Genomic DNA, 25,900 nt, shown 5'->3' on the forward strand with positions numbered 1-25,900 from the left:
GAGTTATCCTATGTCAGGGAACGTTTGAGACATCCTGTATACATCATAAGAAGTTCCTTTCTAAATTCTACACGGATGTGGTTTCATTGAATGTGAGGTGGGTGATACACATTAGGCCTTTTGGGAGTACGTCACACGGACGACCGTAATTTTGTGTTCAAAATTTTTATGAATTGATGGGATATGTGATACATATGGCCACGGACTAGAATTTTCTCAGTATGTCAAATATGCAATCAGATTTCATGCAGCTTAATTTGGTGAAAAGCTATTGCCAATTGAACGTTACATTTACCTCTTTCTTGCAGATGTTGAACCATGCCGTTAGCACGTGAGGAATGGATCGAAATAATCAAACTGTGGGGCGGGAGGAGTATATGTGCAGTGGTTGCCGATTGCAGTCATCCACAATGTGACTCTGTGTCACATGTTTCAGTGTCACAGTAATTAACTAAATTTGAGAAGACGGGGACATTCGTGAACATACATCGTAGCGGTTCAAACTCGCGGAACCTTTTTCCTTCCCCATTTTGAACCGGTACATGAAAATGCCATTTTCTCCATGTTTGCCTGCGCCGATTTTGAAAATTCCTTCACTAATCGATTTCTCTCGTCGAGTACTACAAGAAACAGTTAAAATCTCGCGCGCCCTTTTTTCTTCCCCATTTTGAACTGATACATGAAAATGCCATTTTCTTCATGCTTGCCTGCGCCGATTTTGACAATTCCTTCACTAGTCGATTTCTCTCGTCGAGTATTACAAGAATCAGTTAAAATCTTGCGGCCCTTTTTTCTTCCCCACTTTGAACCGGAAAATGAAAATGAGATTTTCTCTATGTTTGCCTGCGCCGATTTTGAAAATTCCTTCACTAATCGATTTCTCTCGACGAGTACTACAAGAATCAGTTAAAATCTCGCGGAACCTTTTTCCTTCCCCATTTTGAACGGGTACATGAAAATGCCATTTTCTCCATGTTTGCCTGCGCCGATTTTGAAAATTCCTTCACTAATCGATTTCTCTCGTCGAGTATTACAAGAATCAGTTAAAATCTTGCGGCCCTTTTTTCTTCCCCACTTTGAACCGGAAAATGAAAATGAGATTTTCTCTATGTTTGCCTGCGCCGATTTTGAAAATTCCTTCACTAATCGATTTCTCTCGACGAGTACTACAAGAATCAGTTAAAATCTCGCGGAACCTTTTTCCTTCCCCATTTTGAACGGGTACATGAAAATGCCATTTTCTCCATGTTTGCCTGCGCCGATTTTGAAAATTCCTTCACTAATCGATTTCTCTCGTCGAGTATTACAAGAATCAGTTAAAATCTTGCGGCCCTTTTTTCTTCCCCACTTTGAACCGGAAAATGAAAATGAGATTTTCTCTATGTTTGCCTGCGCCGATTTTGAAAATTCCTTCACTAATCGATTTCTCTCGACGAGTACTACAAGAATCAATTAAAATCTCGCGGTCGTCTTTTCTTCCCCATTTTGAACCGGTACATGAAAATGCGATTTTCTGCATGTTTACCTGCGCCGATTTTGAAAATTCTTTCAGTAATTTATTTCTGTTGTCGAGTACTATAAGAATCAGTTAAAATCTCGCGGGCCCTTTTTTCTTCCCCAAGCCAATATTTTTGTATATTTTGAATGTATTCAAGTATGGAACAAAAGTATTATATAATTCCCTTAGTAGGTTTCTCAACTTCATATTTTTCAACTTAAATTTTATTTATTTTAATTATTTATTTTCTTGTGACTCAATATTTAATTGCAATCGTTCATTGGGGAGAAGGGTGGCCATTCTCAAATATATAAATATAGTATTCTTAAAATTTATGTGTTCTCGTACTATTAGTTTCTTCCACTAGACCTGGAAATTGAAAAATTAATACCTGGAAAACCTGGAAAATTCAGGGAAATTGAGTTCCATATTTATATATGAACACTGCTATTTACAATTTTTTTTTTTCGAATAGGGAGAACTGTACAAAAGGGTGTTTTGGGAATGGTATAACAATAGGTTTCTGGGAGTGTTGTTCGAAATGAAATCTTTAAGTTTTACGTCCCACTATTATGCTGGCTAGGCTAAAGATAACGGGGTGTTGTTCGCAGTGTTGAATTCAGACATTTACACCCGGGGGGGAATGTCAACTGCTCGGGGGAGGGTTATTTTTCTGTATTTTTTTCAAGAAAGCAGCATATTTAACAATTCCATTCACATACACATCTTACCTAATATTGAGACTAATTGCTGATAAATATTCAATGAGATTATAATTTTAAGAAAACAATCGTTTGATTTCATCTAAAACATTAAATAAAGACTGGCAAAAATAGTTTAGACTAAACTTTAACTGCTATTTACAGTAACTATTTTTATTATTTCCTATATTCAGTAATTACTGTTTGTTACTAATGTAAAACTTTTTAAAAAGATTTAAATTAACTGAAATATTTTTTCTCCTAAAACAAACATACTTAGGAATATCTTAATAAAAAGTTATCATTCTTTCTCACACTTCTGATTCTAAATCAAACATATTAGCCTTGGTTTCTTCACTGCATATACATCAATAGTTTAGTTGACGAAATCTTCAGTAGGATTAGTGCCGTGTCGTGGAAAATCAGCGCTTGGCGCGAGAGTATACGACGGCATCCCCGTATATATGAGTGAGGTCGACAGACCAACCGCCAAAGGTGGGAAAATTTTAAAAAGTAAACCCTGCTTTTCCTTGATTTTGAGCACTTTTCATTACTTTTTTCCTTTCATTTTATATATGTCCACATGTATTTCATTCCTCTGTTTTTCTTTCCTTCTTTTTTCTTTTTCCCTCCCGAATTTTTCACCCCTTACTTCGGCGCCCGGGGCCGTCGCCCCGCTTGCCCCTCCCCCATGGAACGGCACTGAGCAGGTTCTTGGCCACCTTCAATAGCAATCTTTCACTTATATACTATTATCATATTGATAAATTCTATATAAGTCTCTAATCAAGGAGGGATAACTGTTCCTCCCTGATCCCTCTAAATGACGCCCACTGAATCTCACCCTTTAACTGAATTATTTTTAATTAAAGAAAGATGTGTTTACTTTAACAATCGTAAAACACATTTACGTCTGTTACTTCCGATGCGAGAAATGGGATTTAGGCGCCCTATTTCAAATAATGTAGGAACTGTATATTTTCAAGAACTGAAGTCTGCTGACATGAGAGATTATATGGAATGATCGAAAGATCTTCCCTATCTTTCCTTTCGTATCTCAACCTGTGCTAGTGCTACCTACTAATATATAATATAGGGCGAGAGTATAGTACCTACTAAAATACAAACCTTTCTTCAACAGTTAACAATTTCATGTTCTGCCAAACTCAGTCATAGCGTTAAGAAATACAAGTTTTATTCACTATTTGGTATTCTATCTTAGATGTTACATGTTAACATTTATATAGAATGGGTCTGCGTCATTTATATGTATATTGAGAGATCGGATTTCGTCTGCATGTACACGGACAGAAAAGCAAATAATTGGGTGAAGTAATTTCTACATTTTGTGACTGAAATTTTGGGAGTTTCTCCGGGGGGGATGAATTTTCTTCGGGGGGGAGATTCCCCCCGGGCTACCCCCTGAATTCAACCCTGGTTGTTCGGTGGGGGTCAATGTTGCCAATTTTGGGTAAAGTCGCTAAATAAGGGGAATTCGACCTCAACGATAGCGTAGGTTGACCATAAAATTTTCAGTTAAAAACGGGACAGGTTCTTGCAACCCTAGACTTTTAGATCTACCTTTGTTCTTATCAGTGCCTTGATATCAGATTTCCTCCTCTCTCTCTTTGTTACAGAACGGGTACTTATGAAAAAGGAAAGACACGTTGAAATTTGTTCAACACACAACCAACTGCTAAAACCTCTGCTGCCTTTCGAGCAGTACTGCGAACTATAGAGTATGTTTAATATAGGGAATTTCAGTTCAATTTTTGCCTCTTTGTTATTATTAATTATTAATACTTTTAAAAGGAGTAAAGATACTGGGTTTGTTATTTACTTCTTTCATTTACATAGAACGGGACGAATACTACTTTTTCCATCTACTGACGGGACGGCCGGGACACGCCACTAAAACGGGACTGTCCCGGTCAAAACGGGACGTATGGTCGCCCTACGATAGCGACAAAAAATATTTTTTTCCGATTGGAGACTTTTTTGGGTGATTTTTAAATGACGATTTACCTACTTACACATTTAGCGACTTTCTGCTCCAAACAAAATGTTCATCTGTAGAGAAGCATTATTAGTTCAAAACAGTTTTTACGTTCTTTTTTTCTGTTTGTTTGTTTTAATCAGCGCAACTGATGAAGAGTTTGGAAATACAGCATACTCACTGCCCCACAATCCTGCATTGTTATGTTACCCTTGCCCTCTAACGAAGAACAACTACAAACTTGATGTCCTTTAGTTCGCAGAGTTTCCGTTGAGAAACACACGTAATACATCATTACCGATAGCAACAAGATTAGCTATAGATTGCGTGAATAAAGGCGAAGAAGATGTTTGTTATATTTGTCCTTTGGGGTCTTTTAATTATTCTGCACTTTTTCTTTTACAAAAAAATGATCCCTGAATTAAAGGATTGGTTGCGCCCTATTTACAAAGATGTGAGTAGAACCAGCGGCGCAAATCTGTCTTCAACATTGGGAGGGGGGGGGGGTAAGACCGTTACCATACTTTTTTTTGACGATGTCCAAAATACTTATGAAGTTGAAAAACAATGTTGTGGAGGATCAGAGTTGTTTTCAGCGTTGGGAGGCTGCAGATTTGAGGCTTATTCTGGGGGACATCTATTTTATCTCACGTTCCTTTGTAGCAATCGGACAAAAATAATCAAATTTCTCCCAAAAAACACATTTCAAATCGGATTATTGGGGAGAAGTCCCCCTCAGTTCCAAGATTGGAGGGGACATGTATCCGTCATCCCCCCCCCCACGGATTTGCGCCAGTGAGTAGAACATATTGTTTAGTTTACATCTACAACTTTAAAACAATGCTTATAGACAATGAATTTCTCTATTATTTTTTATAGCGACTTTTCACCCAAAATTGGAGTCGTCATATCCCGTTTCGCAAACTTATTGCCAACATTTTGGAAACTGGTTGCGAAGAGAGCTACAATGGATGAGTCGAGTTATTTCGTCGCTTCCGCTGTGAACCTAAGTACAAGATTCCAAAGAGATTAAGAAAAAATGAAATGAAACCTTTGATTTTTACGTCCCACAGTTATGCCGGTTAGGCTAAAGGAGACGCTGATGATAAGCAATGAATGAAAGGTGGAATGAAGAAAGTGGAAGGAAACGGGAGAACCCCGAGGAAACCTACGCACAAGGTGTTTGTCCATCACAAAGTTCATTTGACGGGGGCTGGGATCGAACCCGGGACCCCAAGTACCGGAGGTGAACGCTCTACCACTGAGCCACCGCAGCTCTTAAGAGATTAAGAGTCACAAACATAGTCACTTTCAATTTTGTAATATATATAGGTCTATATATTGCATCACTGACTAATAACTAAAATCCTTGGATTGTATATATAAAAGTCGCCCCCTGCCCGTAAAAAGCTTCATTCGAACTCGGAATCGAACAATTGCATCTGTAAAACAGTGCTGATTTGATTTTAACGTTCCTTTCAGCAGCAAGGCTGTATGAGACGTGGACCTACAGATTAACGTGGAATCCGAACCACATAAGCTCCGGCCGGGAATCGAAAAAATGAAATGAAATCTTTGAGTTTTATGTCCTACGGTTATGATGGTTAGGCTAATGGAGACGGTGATGAGTAATGAATTAAATAGTGGAATGAAGAAAGTGGGAGGAAACGGGAGAACCCCGAGAAAACCCACGCACACGGTGTTTGTCCACCACAAGGTTCACTTGGCGGGGCTGGGATCGAACCCGGGACCCCAAGCACCAGAGGTGAACCTTCTACCACTGAGCCACCGCGGCCCCCGGCCGGGAATCGAACCCGGGTGTCCCACGCCAAAGGCGTGTTCACTAACCACTTAGCCACGAGGGAGCTCATCTATAAGGCAGTGTAAGCAAACAAAAAAACGCACACTGGATGTTTGCGCAACTGAGGATCAAAACATCCTCAATGGAGTATGAGAAATCGTAAACTTCAATCAAAGTGTGTTTTTGCTTATTCATTACTTCGTTAATAGTTAATTCCTTCTAGAAATAGTGAAACAATACTATGAAGAAACACTAATTAAACTAATAACTATTACGTTGTGTTTCTTACCATACCGTTTTTACCAGCCATAGAATTTGAACCTAGTACTATACTGCATTAGTCACGCCGTAACGAAAGATGAACATCTGGCACTCGTAGCTGTTGAAGCTACCTGTATATCACGCGGCCTGCGTTGGTACTCCTCAACATAAATACCTCACAGCCCAAAGCCAGGAAACATCACAGACAGAAGACAGGGGCACAAGCAGTGCCTGACACTTCACGAACTCTAAACCCGCCAAGACTCAACTCAACATGACCTTCAATTACGTTCTAGAAACCAAACCAATGCTAAGGCACAAACTTACCAACTTCCTATATGAAAACACAAGAAAAAAAATCTAACTTTTTTGGTTCCAAAGTGATGACATAACAATAATACTAAAAAGGTTTTAATTTTCAGTAACCCAAACATTAATTAACTAGGGAACATAACAAAGCAAAAATAAATAAAAATAAAAATAAATTAAATTAAAAAATAAAAATCTGACAAGTAAACTCTCCCTGACTACTTTTTTTTTTTTTTTAATTTCAGTGAGGCTGTAAAATATGTTAGTATCTTGGTAAAATATATATATTTCAATGTAAACAAGTTCTTTAAACAAAAGAAAGCTTTGTAGTAGAGCGCTTACCTCTGACGCGTTAGGTCCCTGGTTCGATTCCTGCTCCCGACAAATAGCCTTTTGGTGAACACTGTAGGTGTGGTTATTCTTAAGACTTTCCAGTTTCCTTACATTTTCTTGATTCCACCATTATCATGTATCTCATTGTCACCTTCTCTCTTACATTGATGTACAATCATGGGGCGTTAAACTAAAAGCAAAAAAAAAAAAAAAAAAAAAAAAAAAAAAATTTTGCAAATATCCTAGTAAAAATGAGTTTTCTAGACTACACAAGTAGCCCCGCGTAGGGTAGTCGCTAGCGCTCTCGCCTTCGGTGCGAACGGTTCCGGGTTCGATCCCGGGGGAGAACTCGGTCGAAAAAGTATCAAAAGATTTTAAGTCCAGCCATCCTGAATGAGGTTTCCTTGGGTTTTCCTCATTCACAGCAGGCAAATGCCGGAGTGGTACCTAACATATAGGTCCCAGGCCGTTTTCTTCCTTCCCCAATCCTTTCTTCCCTTCCTTTCCCCGGATAGTGTACTCGCCGAGGAAAGTCATCCCTCATATGGGGTAACAAGGCCATTGATGCCGAAAGCCCAGAAATCTAAATCCTAAATCTTCACTACACAAGGAAATTTCCGCGCTGAAAACGGTTTATTAGCAATTATGTTAAGCAGTCCTGTAGTAAATCTGCACCAAGTAATAAATCGTCACATATAAAATGGAATGAATAAACACATAACATTCATTTTGCTACCTTGAAACATAATATGTTTCAAAACATTAATATTCAAAGTTTTTTCAAAATTCAGATTCACCCATTCCATTCTCCTCAATCATTTACGAGTTACAATAGTAAGAATTGTAGTCATAAACTACATTACTTACTTAGTACTATATTAAAGCAAGTTACACTAAAAGAATATATAATTAATGGGAATATTTAACTAAAGTAATAGTTAACTATTGTACTTACCCAGGCTTCCCAGGTTTCCTTCCTCTCTTCTGTTCCGTTTGTAAACAACCTCGTTTCGCAAGCAAAAGACGGTAGTTCAATGACGTCAGCCATGGCGAAAGAAAGAGTGTCTATAGGCGGTCTGGATCTTACACACAGATGGACGTATATAACGTATAGCTGAAGTATTTAACATACGTATACGTATGTAAAATACAGAAGATTGTTAGATATCAGACATCCTGCAGAGACATGATGTAATATCTAAGCGGGTAAAAGGCAGTACCTATGTAGTATATGGATAAAGTACGCTCCGTACAGATTTCCTTAGTAAACATAACGAATCCTTGTATTTGTACAATATACCGCTGTCCAGATAATGGATTTTTCTCAGTGCATGTTCAATTTTCAAGCTATTTCTCAATGCAAGATAATGTGTGCGTATGTACGGATATAAATGGGTTGATGGCGGAGCTAGGAATTCCTTACGTTCCAGAAGAATGGAGGTTATTTATCGACGCGTCAAAGGTCAGCCTTAAAGCTGTCCTTTTACATAATGGAAATAAAAAACCTTCTATACCACTTGCGCACTCAGTGAAGATTAAGGAATCCTATGACACCATGTCAACTTTGCTAAATCTTATAAATTACAAGGACCATTGTTGGCAAATATGTTGTGATCTCAAGGTAGTTGGTATTTCATTAGGACTGCAGTGCGGTTACACGAAGTACCCATGTTTTTTATGTTTATGGGATAGCCGAGCTGATGACAAACATTATGAAGTGAAGGAATGGGAACCTAGAGTGAATTACGTACCTGGAGAATGCAACGTCAAATACACTCCTTTGGTAGATCCTAATAAGATATTACTACCGCCACTTCATATCAAGTTAGGACTTATGAAAAACTTTGTCAAAGCCATGGACACATCTGGTGAAGGTTTCAAGTATTTGCGAGATAAGTTCCCTAACCTGAGTGATGCTAAGATTTCAGCGGGAGTGTTTATTGGTCCCCAAATTAGGAAATTAATGCTTGATGATAGCTTTGACAGCAAGTTAAACAGTGCTGAGCTAGCTGCCTGGACAGCATTTAAGTGTGTTGTGCGCAACTTTCTGGACAATAACAAAGCTGAGAGTTACACAGAAATCGTACAGGTCATGACACAGAAATACAAAGAGTTGGGTTGTAGGATGTCTTTAAAAATCCACTTTTTGCACTCCCACCTCAGCTTCTTTCCTGCTAACCTAGGTGCTCTCAGCGACGAACAGGGGGAAAGATTCCACCAAGATATAATGGCAATGGAGAAAAGGTACCAGGGACGATGGGATTCTTCAATGATGGGGGACTATTGTTGGGGTCTTGTTAGAGAATGCAACATTTCTTACAAAAGAAGGAAGTAGTGTACGTTTTTGTAACCCAATGGAAGTTTCATATATTGTGATAGTTTTGATTGTCTTTTCATGACCTTTTGGTACATTTGTATTATTGTTTATTGTAAATTGTCACACTTGTAAATTATATTGTATTACATTTTATATATGTGTTTGTGGCAATAAAGCAAAACGTTTTACCTCAACTTAAGAGATCTGAAAGCATTACTATAAGGTGCAATAAACAGTACACACAGTATACATACAAACATATTTATTTCTCTAGAAAGAATAAAGCGATTATTACGAAACTTGGAGGGTTTGTTAAATATGAATCAAAGTATACTTAGGTATAATTTCTATGTTAGTATATGCAAGGGGACAAGATCTTGGGGTGTAAAATAAACGAAAAGGGAAATTTTTGAGGGATTTTCCCGAAAATCCCTCTGTTAGGGAAAATCGTACGTCATGGAGAAAAACCGAGTGCATATTCGAATTCAGCGCAAAAAGTTCCTTTAAGAACAGGTATTTCCTTTTATGTAACAAAACCTTTGTTAACTAGTGTTATGAGCGAAGAAACTTCGGGCTCATGAGCAGTGGTCACTCGAACTCCACTTGACTCGACGATACAGGACACCAAGTCGGATTTTTTTACTGGTTTTCTGAGCTTACCGCGGTCGGATATGGAAGGTGGACATGAGCTATTTTTATGGGCAAAGAACTTTTTGGCGTCAATTCCCCTTAGTTGACTAGCAACGTACAACTTGGCATAAAGAGTACTGTCTTTTCTCAGGTCTACTATATTCTGCTTGTCTTTGGACTTAACTGTAACTTTCTTAGCACTCATCAAGGGAAGGTTGCTTCTTTTAATGACTTCATTGATGGAAACTTTTCTAAGGATCAACCGATCTTCGACAAACGTATCAAATTGGCTTTTCCCTGTAGCATTTGCCGACATGACACTCATCGCATTTTCTTCTGGGAGAATGATTCTACTGCTGTTGACTGTAGATAACTCGTCATCTTCGAATGGGTTGCCGTGTGATTAAAACACTTCAACAAGGACAGAAACAAAATTTTTGAATTTCTTATGAAAACTTGGAGTATCTTCATGATCCTCCTCGGAAGTGATGTTAGATTTCAGGTTCCGATCCTTTTCGAACTCTCCAATCATGCGAACAACTTTGGGTCCTGCAACCATCCATTGCAATAGCCCCTCCCCTTGACTTAAACGGGATAGGTTAATTGAAGAATTTTTAATTAGTTTGTTGTTCTGCTCATGTAACTGGTCATATGCCATCCTGGAAAATTTTCTTTTAGTTTTTCAGCCAGATATATTTCCGTTTTGGAACTCACGGAACATTGTTGGATGCATCTTGGTAGTTGCTTTAAGTTGTACAAAAACACTGGCAGCCATCGCGTATAGTTAGTATGATCGAGAGCAAACATCCATGGACAAATTTTCTCCAGAGTAGAAATAAAGTCTATCAAACTGCCCTGTCGAATACTGCGGACCAAATCTAAAAGGAGAAATTCTAGCACCATGGTGGTCTTCCAGTACATTGTGTGATAGAATATTTGTTTCTTTTCTAATAATTCGGTAACTAACAGAAGTTACCACTAGCAAAAACAAAAGAAATGTTTTTGCGTTGTCTTCAAGTAGAAACTTCTGCCATCTACTAGAAGAAAATGTACAGATCTTCTTTTCATCCACTTCCAAGTTGTCATCACCATATATAGTTCATAAACCATTTACCTATAAACTAAATCGAATAACATTTTTGTAGCTTATTTCATGCTCTTTCAAATGGAACAATTGGAAGACTCAGTAAAATGATCGGTAACGGAGTTAAGTGTATTTAAGCAAACTTATGTTTCTAATCCCGGAGGCCATTTTGATGACGTCAACATAGGAGTTCAGCGTGTTAAATCAAGTGTTTCCCAGGTATTTTAAAATTATTTATTATGTATACAAATACTGTGTAAAATTTGGGACTGGTATATGGAAGTGAAGTATTGTGGCTGAATTTGTCGCTATCTGTTAGAAGTCGTGACCGCCAAATTAATAGTGTAATTAACACGTTATATGTGATATCTCAATTATGTATGGACCGATTTTCTTCGTTAATAGCTCATTTTAAAGGTAATGAAATTAATAATATAACACCTTACGTAAGTGTTTCGTCTAAAACTAGGGGTTTCGGAGTTATTTCGTATTTTTCTTCAATAAATACTCATTAATTTATTAAATTCTTAAATAACTCCGAAATGGTTAATTTTAGAGGAAATATTTTGATAACATGTTTTATTGCAAATTTAATTTCCTTTAAAATGAACCAAGTTTGAAGAAAATCGGTTCATAAATAACGGAGATATGGCTTATTTTATGAATCGAGCTGTCCGCCATTTTGATGACGTCATCACACGAGTTCTGGACGTTGGATCGAGTGTCTCCCGGTGGTTTTCTGTTCTTTGGTATACATGTAAGAACTGTGTAAAATTGCAGACTGGTAGCCGGAAGTGAAATATTTTGGTGGTTTCTGAAACTAACTCCATGCACTATTAAGAATTATACATATATACACAGTGGCGTAACTAGTTTTACTGTGCCCTGGATCGATCGATCATTGACTTACTCATACTCGCCCCCTGCCCCAGCATTTATGCAAAACTTTCACTAGGCTGTTAGCTAGACAAACATTACAGTGACGATTGTCCGGGTATCGCCATGTCGGGATCCAGAAAAGGGGCGTGGGGCTTGCGCGCCCCTCCATGAGGAGTAAAATATATGAATTAGTTCCTAAAGAAGCGCTTGTTCAAAGGCTGTGGGGAAAAAAAAAAGTTTTAAAATTTTTCTTAAAAGGAAGATTCTGAGTGCACTCATTGCAAATAATGTATGCGTTTTCAGTTCATGGTAATCCTGTATTCTCTCATGTTGAACAACATTTCTTTCCTCAATGCCACCTCCAGAAGGCCGGAGATAAATACGTATTATGAAGCACTGCAGTCCACATTTTTAGTTAGCGAACCAAATATCGAAAAATGTCTCAAGTTTATTTTTCTGATCTGCGCCTCCCTAAAAAATTCCTGGATCCGACCCCTGTGTCGGCTGTTGCCAACTAACTTCTAATAGTTACAGCGTAGGCCTATTTTTTGAAATGTTTTCAAACATTCTTTGCATAAGGAAAAGTTTTCCATATTCTTTTTTTCGTCCTTGTACCCTTTCACTGTGCGCCCTGGAGCAACAGCTCCACTCCCTCCATTGTAGTTACGCCACTGTACACACACACACACACACATACATTTATATATATATATATATATATATATATATATATATATATATATATATATATATATATATATATATATATATATATATATATATATATATATATATATATATAGAGAGAGAGAGAGAGAGAGAGAGAGAGAGAGATACATATACATATACTGGGTAGATATAGATATAGATATATATGGACTTCGACATATATAGCCATGTCACATGGAAGGAATGATGTCCCTCGGCGATCACACAATCCGGAAAATTGGAGAAGGAATTACGGAAATGCTGGAGGAAAGAAGTGGCGTGGAAATTGTATAGTAGGTATCATCCTTGCATTTGCCTGATGTGAATTAGGAAAACCCAGGAAGGACTTCCCTCAGGATAGCTGGTCTTAAAAGGCTTTTACATCTTTCCGACCAAGTGTCTCTACCATAAATCTAACTTGGAACACTTTTTTATGTAGAGATATCAATATTGAAGAACTAAACCCTGAATTACGAAATCAGGTTACTCTATAGAAATATTACGTAAGTCTTTTGTGAAGCTATATTGTCTTTGTGTAAAGATAAGCGTCAAACGTGAAAGAATAGTGAATAGAAGTTAATTAAATATAATTATTGATATCTACTACTGAAGGGAAGCCCAGTTTACGTATCAAAACCTTCAACTTGACCTTACCATTCTTAAGTGTTCACTTAACTTCAGAAAGCATCATGATAAATCGAGATTACTTTTAACAAAAGATTGACTACTCAGTTCTTCAAACTATTGTATAAAACTCTTGTACAGTACTAAACAAATGTTCTTTTCTTCGTATATTTATTAGAATAGAGTGTCCACCCGTCCATTACTCTACACTATTATCCTTAATGAAAGCTAATATTTAAATAGGGTTTCATTGCAACAGACAGCTAGAGCAATTGTGTCGACAAGTTCATTAATGGAATTAATCCGTTAACATATTCACGGGTAAGGGTGGATGTCCATATCCCATACATGAATAATCCTTTTTACTCTCATTACTAAAGGTTATTTTGTTTCAAAATTCCATTGTTACATTTTAAATAGGATGGCCATTTTATGCTTATATATATATAGGGTGAACGGTAACTACGTGGATAAACTTCGAGGGGTGATAGTACATCCAAAAAGAAGCAGAAAAAAAAAGTCCTACTGAACATGGGGAAATTCCGTCCCGTTTAGGAGTGACAGCACGTCGAAAGCATGTGAACATGAACTTCAGAGGTCAATAGTTCAAAAACAATACATCATAGGGAGCGCGGTTAAAAATTTCACTTAGAAAGTCATGCTTACTCTATTGAAAAATGCAAGTTTGAAAACACAGCTTTCCGTGCGCACTCTGTGACACTTCTTTCCTTCACAGCATGTCCAGGAATCTCTCCATTTATTTGGGGAATCCTGTTCCGCACGCTGTCACTCCTAAACGGGACGGAATTTCCCGGTGTTCACTAGGACTTTCTGCTTCTTTTGGATGTACTATCACCCCTCCAAGTTTGTCCACGTAGTTACCTTTCACCCTGTATATATATATATATATATATATATATATATATATATATATATATATATATATATATATATATATATATATATATATATATATATATATATATATATATATATGTGTGAGTGTGTGTGTGTGTGTGTGTGTGTGTGTGTGTGTGTGTGTGTGTGTGTGTGTGTGTGTAGAGGAGAGAGGGGTAGCTCCGGTCAGTTCGATATAGCGTGAAAACTTGTAAATAGAAGCAGATGATGGCGCCTTACTGGCAGCTGTCAGATAAAGTAATTTTGGGAGTGACACCATTGTAGTAGTGATAGGTATTAAATGAAGGCGTGTTGTTTTTTTCGGTGCGTTTGATGTAATATTAGGCAAAATATTCGACACTGAAAGTACTATTCCATTTGGTATTTTTATTAAGTGACTTTTTAGGTAGCCACTATGCTTATATAGTTCTAAAACAATCTATAAATTAATGCATTCATTTGTTTGTATGTTGGTGTTGACCGTGTTTTACTTAAAATATGCGTTTTAAATAGCCTCGGTCAAACGGATGGGTTAATGTCAGTCAGTGACCGGGGCTCCTCGACATTAAAATAAATGATAATAAATAAGTCTTGACAGTCAACCCCCAAAGAAAGCTCTTCAAGTGTAATCTAACTTAGAGGCCAGAGGTGATGAAGTTGAACAAGGAACTTCCACTGGATCCAGTCGTATATATTCATTTGATGATTTTTGCCAATACCAACAGATTTATAATTCAAACATATAAAGGTGTTGACGAAAAATATACGTAACGTCAATGAATAAGTAGTTTTCTAAATCTTCTTTACACCAAACTGCGGTTTATTATCCGTCCCTGTAGATACCCAACTATGCTAAAGTTAATGAATAAATTTGAAACATTAACGGTGTTGAAGTTTTTTCCATATGTAAAACATGGGGAAATTACTGACTGCCATTACCCAACCGTGTGGGAAATAACGGTAAATTGAGTAAGTTCATATTTTCGTTTTTAGCTTGGCAATGAAATAAGATATGTATTTCGAAATTGGTCACAATAAACTAGACAGCATTACCTATAAGATCGACTTATCGCGGAAACTTTTCGTGCTTACGAGCTAGATTATAACGATTTTTGTTTAGGTGACCGCCATTCCCCATTCTCCCCTATATATATATATATATATATATATATATATATATATATATATATATATATATATATATATATATATACAGGGTGTTAATGAACTATACCGACAAACTGTTAGAAGTGATAACTTACATCAAAATAAGAGAAAAAGTTCATATGGACCTGTGGGGAAAAGTGCATAGTTTCAGAGCTAGGCTGTCCAAAATCGCGAAAATGCCAAATTTCAAGACGCCCTATTTCGAATTCGAGACTGTGGATGGTGCTCCTTGTCAGCGTAAAGAAAGTCACGCATACGCAATCCAAAAATGCATATTTCATCAATGTTTAATGGGTGTACACAGTATTCCCTGCAGGGTGAAATCCCCTGACATGCCATCAACCGAATTTTGAGATATGCTCTGATTTTATGATTGGTCTAAAGTAGGCAAACGATAAGCCTTGATAGCAGTGAACATGGAATCCTTTGGCACGATGTCGGAAGTGTTAAGGATCGTCCGCAGCATGGGCTCTCGTACTCGGGAAAACGCATGATGCGATGTTCCAGAATTATACGCTTATAAGTGAAGAAAACGTGAAATACACCATGACGAAACACATCGCATCACACGTTATTCCGAACACAAAAAGCATGGAGCTACCGGTTTCTAACACTGCCGACTTCCCTCCAAAGCATTGAATGTCCATTGTTGTCAAGGCTTAACTTTTGTCTACTTTGGACCCTCCCTGAAATCTGGGTATAGCTGAAAACTCTATTGAGAGCATATCTGAGAATTACACCCTGTAGGGAATACCCTGTACACCTGTTGAAAATCGATGAAATATGAACTTTTGAATAGTGTATGTGTGGGTTACTTTATGCTGATAAGAACCACCATCGACAGTTTCTGGAATTCGAAATAGGACCTGTTAAAATTTAGCTTTTTCGCGATTTTGCACAGCTCTAGCTCTGAAACTATGCACTTTTCGCCATAGGTCCGTATGAACTTTTTCTCTTTTTTTTTGATATGAGGAATCACATCTTACAGTTTGTTGGTATAGTTGATTAACACCCTGTATACACACTTAGATAGAGAAGTTTGAAACGATTGTTAATTTATTCGAATAATCCATAGAATATCGTATTGGTCAATGGTTTATATATCACATTAAAATTCAGTTGTATACAAAATTCTTTAATCAGTGGAATCGATTGGATGTTAAAAGTGTAGGGACAAGACATGATCTGAATATTTGTATATCAGTGTTAGTTTTCCTGGTTTTTTCTAACACTTTGTTTGACAAAAGAATGTATAACTAATAGGATACTATGTTTTACAGTTAAAATACTGTATATCGTATTTCATATTTTATTAAGTAAATTGAAAGAGCAACGCAAGTAGGTACTAGTCCTTTTTACTCTTAAACAACGAAAGTGTAAGAAGAGATTTGATTCCTTTCTCATGTATATACATTTTAAAATTCTGTCTGCAAAGTTGTGTGATCAAATTATTTAATAACAAATTTGGAAATTAAATAGGTAGAAAGAATAATATTAATCATAGTAATGAATAATGAGGCTTGTTTAGTAGAAGTTATGTTGAAACTGGGGATTAATGAACAACTTTAATTTTTAATTACATACATGCCATTAAACTTATGTTATTATTCTTAGAAAATGATTGCTTTGAATTGCAATTGAAACGCAATTCCTGCAGCCTTCTTAACTCCACGGGAAGAGAAATAACCAATACGTACACATGCAACGATGAATATTATATGGCATCATTTTTGTATGAACCAGTAATACATACAAAACTTTACATTTCCAAATGAAACTATAACATTAAGGTATCACTTCAAAAAATTGGTTCCATCATGGTGTAGAGTGAGTTCATGACGGTGGGAAAACGGACTTCAATATTGTGAAATGTGGAAATTTGACGACACAACGTTATTTGGATGAAATTCGTCGTAGACATGTTTGCAATTTTCGTGTAGATATGTTTTGGTGCTGAACATTTAGGCCACCCTGTACACCAAATCTCTATTATTGTGTTTTATATGTCTTGCATTGTGCTTCTGTACCTTCTTTATATGTTTTATACTTTGTGAAATGATTATTTTCTTTTCATTTACTTCAACTTCCTTCGAGTTGGTTCAGTGATGTGGAACAGAGTATATTTATTACGTATTCTTCTGTTTAAAAAAGTAAATTGTTAACATGCTATAGTGGAGTAATTATTCAAGTTATCCAATAAGTGCATATATAAATTCATTTCACTTTTTTTATGCTTCCCAGCAATGATGTAACAAGCGGCGTGCGCGAGTTAATTAAGCATACTGTTCATTGCCGTTAATTTGACGTTAGGCAAATATAAAAATATTATCATTAGTATATTATATCTGTTTGGCACTTCTAAATTGTAATCACTTTACGGTGCAGTTGCGTCAGTTAGTACTCGAAAGTTCTCATCCTCCCTTGCTGGAATGATCAACCATTCTATTATGGCCAATGCAAGTTTTTCTTTCCGAAAGAGGTCTAAGTGCACCATTCCCATCTGTTTGTGTGTGATTCTAATGTTTTGATTATTTCTTTGTATTTTAAAAAAATAAAACAAAAAAGTAAATAGAACATTTTTAAAAATCCACCATTTTGTTTCTTATTTGTCTCTGGTTGATGAAGGCTGTGTTTGTGTTAATTCTGGCTTTTTGTCGCTCGTTTTTCATTTTTCTCTTTATTTCCGAGGCTATGTGTCTTGTCAATGTTAATGATTGTTCGGCGTTTCTCTCATTCTGCTTGGCCGCATTGACTCCACGCTAATCCTTCGGAGAGGCTGTGCCCACGGGATTGCTGGGGAGCAGGGTTAGTTCTCAATGCGAAGACTGCTGTAAAGTGTTGTGTTGACCGCACGCTTTTTAAAATAAATTAAATGCAATTAAGTTCTCAATATATGAGTTAATATTTTAATTCTTCGGGACTGGAATTTTCCCAAAGGAAGTCGGAAACACATTAGAATGAACGGGATGTATCTATTCGTAAAAGTATGGTGAAAGAGACAAGTGTTTTGATCCCAGTAGTAGGTTATTATGTGATAAAAGAAAAAGAACCAGACGAAAATACCAGTAGTAACCATCCCAGAGGCATCAAGGACTTGTGACCCGTTGTAATTAATAAAGATATTACTTTTACTACAGGACAGATAAATATTCATAAACTTCGTAGTGGCACTCTGTTAATGGAAACTGAGAGCGAAAGGAAAACTTGACACCATTGGACTATAGGATTGAAGTGGAACCACATTGTCTATACATGTCAGTCACGGAGTTATCTGTTATTGAAATCTCCTCAACTCCATCGAGGAGGAGATTGACGATCATATTGATATTGCTTGCAGGTGAACTACTTCAGAGTCACTCACTGATTCTGCTTTCAGTCTCCCTACACTCCCAGAGTTTCTTAAGGCTGGAATTTATCATCTTAAAGCTCGTCTTTATATTCTCAATCTTCTTCGCTGCTTTAGACTAAGTATTAGCATTTCAGGCATACCAGCATCTTCTGTAACGCAATGTCTACTATTTGTGCGAAATGTGAGTGTTGACTCCTGTTGCATTAATTGTAGGGGTGATCATTCTGCTTCGTCTAGAGACTGTTTAACCCAGCAGAAAAAAAGCTTATCCGAAAGCTTGTGGAAAAGATTTCCATTGCTGATGCTAAGCGTCGCTTAAAAGAAAACATTCTAACATTTCTTCCTGTTGTGTTTGCCTCTGTTGTAACTACTTCTTGTAAATCTGTGGGAATCTAGATATCTGAACATTTCTACTTTAACTGAGCTCTCTACACCTAAGACATTTGAACATAAAACACCAGTCATAGTTTTACCGAAGTATCTCAAAAGATACCACACGCTATTGGCAGTATTAATATCAAATTAACGCAACCTCATCATCGTTCACCATACATATAGGACTACCTCGGGAGAGTAATGCTCCCGGAAGTAGAAACGAGAAAGACATTTCTGATTGGTTGGCGTTATCCACTTCTTGCCACGTTCCATTCAAATAGCAGACAACAAACGCTTGCTGTTGTCGGCCTCAGTGGCCGAGTGGGCTAGCGCTATATACTATTAATAAAATCCTCTTTTGGCGCGAGTTCAAACCCCGTCCGAGGAAAGTTTTTTTTACATTTTTTTTTACATTTTCATAACACTTATTAAATTAAAATAATATGAAAATAATACTTAAAAAAGTGATTTATTTATTTTTATGCAGATAAGTAGTTGTAGTACTTATGCCCTTGTACTCCATGATATAGGGTCGTTTTGTTCCCCTTGTACTTCATGATATAAATTTTGTGACCAACTTAAAACAACTGGCTAGGATAGCGCGTAAAACAGCTGTTTAGAGTAGCGCGCGGAAAAACGTACTTCCGGGAGTATTACTCTCCCGAGCGGGTCGTATACATATTGGCATCAAATTATGCCAGAATATAGGTCGTCGTCTTAAATGTCCCTGTTCTCTTTCAGATCAGTTCCGATGCCATCTTCGATTTCACTTAATCGGATATAGTGGAAGGGAAGGTAATGGACAGTGAGTGGACAGTAATTAGTTCATGAGGCAAGGTTCACCTTAAGGATTAATCTATCTAGTATGGTGCTTCTTCAATGGAACAATAATGACTTAAGCAATCACCTCAAGGAATTGAAACAACTGGTATCCAAGCACTCACCAACTATTATTTGCTTGCAGAAAACACATTTTCATCCAACATATTCTTTCTTTTATCATATCACACAGTTTAGAAATAATAAACACACTGATGGTCGAACTGCTGGAAGCGTCACTATTGGTATATCGGTCACATTCCATTGCACATATTTCAATATAATTCCCCGATTACAAGCAGCTATTGTGCGAGTTTACTTCCCTCACCCAATCATGATTTGCTCTTAATATTCTTCGACCCGAAGCATTAGCGGCAACTGATCTACATCAGCTTTATAATCAACTCCCTATTGACTGAGTTTCCCTATTGACTGTCAAAGATTTGGACATCTACCACCGCTTCTGGGGTTCTATCCGCATAGAAGATCGTGGCCGCCATGTGACTAACTTCCTTGAGGATACTGGAATACTTGTTTTAAGCGATGGCTGTATTATTCACTTCTCTACTGGCTCACACATATTCATCTATTGACCTTAGTCTGTACAGAGTGTCCCTCACTGGCTCATTAACATGGAGTGTACATCCCGGCTCCTGTACCACTGATCAATTCCCAATAGTAGCTACAGTAGTAGCTACAGGTCTACCGATCTCAACCAGATTAAACGCTTCAACTTTGAGCATGCTGATTGGCGAACATTTCGTGAGTTGTGAGTTTTATCCTCCTGATGATCTCTCTGTAACTGACTGTGTAGATCTATTTGAGCAGAATATAATAGATAATGCCCGTGGTTCCATTCTAGAATACGAAGGAGACGGTTCACAATGGTGAGAATCATGATGATCTGAAGTCATCTATGAAGCTATCCTACTCTTACCATCGGCATCTCACTGCCTAGAATTTCTAGGAGTTTCACATTTTGAGTTTTCGTGCTCGTTAATTAAATAATCGAAGTGCCAGATCTGGAAAGACAACTACCTCGTATATGTCTCGTCCCTCAGTAGTAGAAAACATATGAATACTCTGTGCCATCGGGATCCCTCAATAAATGGCCACAGTATTACTCCTATTGTGCCTGCTATAAAAGTAGGAGGTGTTCTGAAGACTATCCTCACAGAGATAGCTAACATTATCTTACAATACTTTTCTTATATCTCTGAATCTACAAACAATTCTGACGAGTTTAACCGCTTTCGAATTCGTTAAATTTTCGTAGCGCTGATATTAAGAATTGTAACGCCTCTCTAGTTCTACTCTCGCTTACGTAAGTCATCCAACACTGCACCACAGATCGATTATATATCTTATGATATGGTGTGCAATCATACCATATCGCGATTATCGGTCATATTATTACATCTGTTCAATCATATCTGGACAGAGTACATTTTCCCACCTCGATGACGTGAGACTCAGGTACTTCCAATCTCAAAACCAGAGAAAGCCGCAAATATTGCCACGAGCTACTGCCCATTGACGTCACGAATTATCTGTGAACTCTTTGAACGCACGATGAAAAGCAACTAGTGTTGCATTTGAGTCTCTCTTGAGCAAATTTTAGTGTGGTTTTCGCTCATTTCAATCCACTGATAATCTTGCTCAACTTGAAAGGCTTTCTCACATCGTTAACTCGTTTTCTAAATATATTTTATTTGGATAAACCTTATAACTTGACATTACGGAGTTGTAAAATACCTGCACGACTGCAGTCTCCGTAGCTATGTAGCTCAATTTTTAACTGATTTCCTTCACGAACGTTGTTAATTCTTGTTAATTCTTGTGTTAATTCTTGTCTCTCAGAGCGATTTCTGCAGCAAAATATATCTTACGGCAGAGTTATTAGCGTTACACTACTTACACTCGCCATCAACAGTAGAATAGGTCGAGAATGTGATAATCGAATCGTAATAGCAAGTAAAAGTTGCAACTTCGTTTATGTAATGAATTATAAAATTTGAACAAAATCAATTAATATATTTTACTGGCACAAAGTAGGCAGAGCTTAGGAAAAACTGGAAGAAATAGATATAATGTTATAATTTTTTAGAATTACTGAAAATGCAACAATCCTCTAGTAGACTGCGATAGTATCTTTATAATGCACAAATCACTTATACATATTTTCACTTTAGTCCGTTGATAACTTTTACTGCCACAATGTGTTCAAAGATTGGTCAATGATCATAGAATGGGCGGTAGGATACGCCATCTATGTAGCTCAATAAGTTCAAGTGGATGATCGGAGAAAAGTGCTGACAAACCTAGTTCTAGAATTTACAGCTAAACTGGAGTCTAATTAACTAGATTGCGAAATGAACCAAAAGTAAAATACAGAATACAAAAGACAAAGGTGGAAGATAAAAGAGGGAGATCAAGAGGGAATAGTTTTGCAGGAGGATCTCAAGTACAGTGACTTTCTTCATTTGAGACGCTATTTGCGGCTGCTGGTTCTGGGTGTGATCAGGAGACTTGAATGGCTCTGGACGAGAAGACGGCTCGTGCAGTTAGTAGCTCGTAGCTCTAGCCCAACATGGATCTCTCTCTTCGTAGTGATGTTTGTGGAACCGTGAGCTGATCTATTCAATCGGATTTCGGTTTTCGATTTTTTCTACTTTCATATTTCTGTATTTACTTCTCGCAGGATAAACCTGGTGACATCTCTTCTTGGCACAGTTCTCGAACCTCGGTAGATTGTTCTAGCTTCCCAAATTGTCTTTCTAGATCATCATTCCCTCTTACTCCCAAACCTACTTTGGCAACTTTTAATTACTAATCCAGAAACCCTACGAAAGTTGAGTATAGTACTAAATAGCTTGTGCAAGCGGCATAACACGCACTTGCACCTGTACGATACTGGGTAAAAGGAAGTCACCTCTTGTTAATTACAATTAGTTACATAAATGGTTATGAAAGTTTTACATAATTAGTATGGATTCTTTTCAATCTGGTAGGCTGACGGCTGACATGGTATGTTAAAAGTAGAAGACGTAATAGCTTGATGATCCCAGCTATTTCATCGTTCACAGCATTAATAGTGAACTACTAGCACCTTTTTAGTATTTTAACATATTGTTAAAAAATATTATCCCTACAATTACATTAAAGTACGAGTAAGTCATTGTTAAGGAGGTTAGAGAAACAAATAAAGTTGAGACATGTACACTACACGTGCCAGCGGGTGTCTTGTCTTCTTTTACAAGTGACCTACCGCGGTGCTTAGCATTTACTTAGGTTTTCGGATCTATAAAATTTCGTCGTCAATATTGGTTCGGGAACAGAAAGAATGGTGATCTATAATGGGAAACTAGAAGAAGGGTCCGAGACCCGAAAATGGTGCCAAGAAGAGTTGCCACCAAACTCATCGTGCAAAAATAGATTCAGAAATTAGAAAGTCAGAGAATCTGAACCTTCCAAAAGAATCACTAGGAATCAACTCATAGAAAGACACTGTGTTTAAGATCCTCCTGCAAATCTATTCCCTTTTGCTTTCCTTCTTTTACCTTCCACCCTTGTCAGTTGTTTCCTATTTCCCAAGATTGTTTCATTTTTAGCTGTAAGCTCTTTCTCCGATCATTCCCTTGAAGTTATTAAGATACAGATTTGCCATTCTCCACCTGCATACTACGATTATTACAAATTATTGAATGCATTGCGGCAGTAAAAGTTATCAACTGGCTGACTTGAAAATATTTATAGTTAAATTTGTGCACTATAAAGATACAATTGCAATTTATTGGGAAATGACTTGCATTTTCAATATGTTTTTAAAATTATGCCTATTTCTTCAAGTTTTCCCCAAGCTTTGTCTCCCTTACGGCGGTAAAAGATATTAACAGTTATTTTAAGTTGCAACTTTTGCGTGCTATTGTGATTCAATTCTTGCATTTTCGACTTTTTTTGACTCCCTCTAATCAACTGTGCTCTATTCCCCAGATCCAGGCTCCTGTCTGTGGCCTGCTGTACGTTGACGATTTTGTTACTTATTACCTCTCCAGATACCTTCACGATATTACACGACAGCTTCAACTTACATTAACTCGTCTTGTTAGCTGATCGAACGAGACAGATTTTTGATTTTGAGTAAAATCGTTCTTTTATTCGGTTCGAGTTGGGCTAAGGTTGTATTACTGAGTCACCCACTCGTTCCTTTTAAACACAGTTCAGTCAACTTTGTCACAGTTCATCACCTGGGTATTAGGGAAGCTACCGGTGCTTTCCGTAGTAGTTCTTTTGTTAGTCTTTATCCAGAAGCAAATGAACCACTGTCAACCTATAATCGCGAGAGACTTCTAAATTATACAGTCCATTGGATTGTATTTCTGATCATCCCTGTAGCTTTCCGTTGCGTTGAGGCCAGATTCAAGACCGGAAGGCATCACGTCTTTAGGCTACATTATAAGATCAAACTTACAAGACTCATCGAAGACGAATTCGTATTGTCATCTCATTGTTTGCTACATGCCTGTGCTGTTCCATCTTGACTGCTGACTTCTCCAAGGCTCAACTTTCGATTGTAATCACATACCAAACAATACAAAAGTACCTAGTATTAATTGCAACAAGGGTTTTGAGCAGTGCTAGAACAGTACCCCGATTTTAATGTTTTATGTATACTGACGGAAAGTGAGAATTCTGTTGATTGAACCTTCCTCATAGACGAGGACGATTTGAAATTTAGTCTTCATCGCCTGTGTTCAGTGCTTACTGCTAAACTAACAGCAGCTAAGCTTGCATTCGATCACGCGCTTCAGGCTTTTCCTGCCCAGTGTACTTATTTCCAATGACTCACAAAACTAAGTAGGCAAGGAGGAAAGTTCTCGGTCTGGCAGTGCAAAACTCAGATCAAAAGTGCACTTCTCTTTCTACGTTGTCCCCTTCTATATCTATGTACTTTGTCCAACGTTTTCCCAGTGAATAGATTTCATCCCTGAAGTGATATTCTAAAAGATCTGCAAACTACCCATTTACGGCTGTCATAACATCTTCATTGGACTTAACACTTTTCCTGCAACAAATTTCTTTAGATATGGTAATAGTACTTCAAATCTCTCAGCTTTCCCATTGTCAAGGCTCCTTTATAGATAGGTGCATTGCCATAAAAAAGATATTTTTCTTTTGACTCTTCTCATACATGTTTTCATCCATTCATCCAATTGGCGCAGAAGACTTCCGTAGTATTTGCTAATTGAAGACTCACTGTAGAAAACAATATAAGTGCTAAAAACAGTAGTTACTGCAACAATAGAGACAAAAGATAGTAAAGTATGCCTAAGCGTCATAAAATAGAAAGTATATTGCTTAGAAATACAAGCTAGCAGATAACAAAATATGAAAATCTAAGGCAGAAACGTATTAAAAAAAAGTAAGTGAAAAAATTCAAAGTGGTACTTAACATTGACTTTTACAGCAGTTATTGTTTTACTCTTTGCAAACAATAAGAAGAATCGCTTTTATATCCCAGAAAACACTGGCCCTAATCTTTCCGTCAAACGAAATTGACTTGGCTTTTGTTAGTGCAGGACCACCAAGTTACATCCACTGCTTTGATTGTTGTTTCATTTCTGGCATGTAATGATGAACCAGTGCTGCCACACTTGATACAATTGTACCAATTTCAGCCCTTTTTGTCATTTATCGACCCGTTGATACCACGCAGTCATTTTCAGCCCCTTTTGTGAGAAAGTTGGTACAATTCTACCCAATTCAGCACTATTTAACAAATACTTGTCACATTTTCAAGAATTTTATATATTTTTTCATATATGGCCGTAATACCGTTTTAGTTTATTGGTCACTTTGATATAGAGGCGCGTTTGGTTTTCTTAGAGTACATACCGAAGATGATAACTGTTTTTCTTTTTAATTTGCAGTTTCTGTTATACTTGCTACGTGCGAGAAAATTTCATCCACGGTTGTTCGGGGTCCTTCAATTTGGTTCGTTTTTTAAAAAAAAAAAAATTAAAAAAGAGCATTTTCTTGATTTGGACTCTTGCAAAAAGGGACGGGCGTATCCTAGAACTTTACCTCTTTTAGTTTCGTGTTATAGAGCTATGTATTACACTTGTATAAAATAATGAATTCAGCCTTTTTCT

This window comes from Thermobia domestica, chromosome 16 (assembly GCF_964235325.1).
Source record: "Thermobia domestica chromosome 16, izTheDome1.hap1.1, whole genome shotgun sequence".
Taxonomy (NCBI): domain Eukaryota; kingdom Metazoa; phylum Arthropoda; class Insecta; order Zygentoma; family Lepismatidae; genus Thermobia; species Thermobia domestica.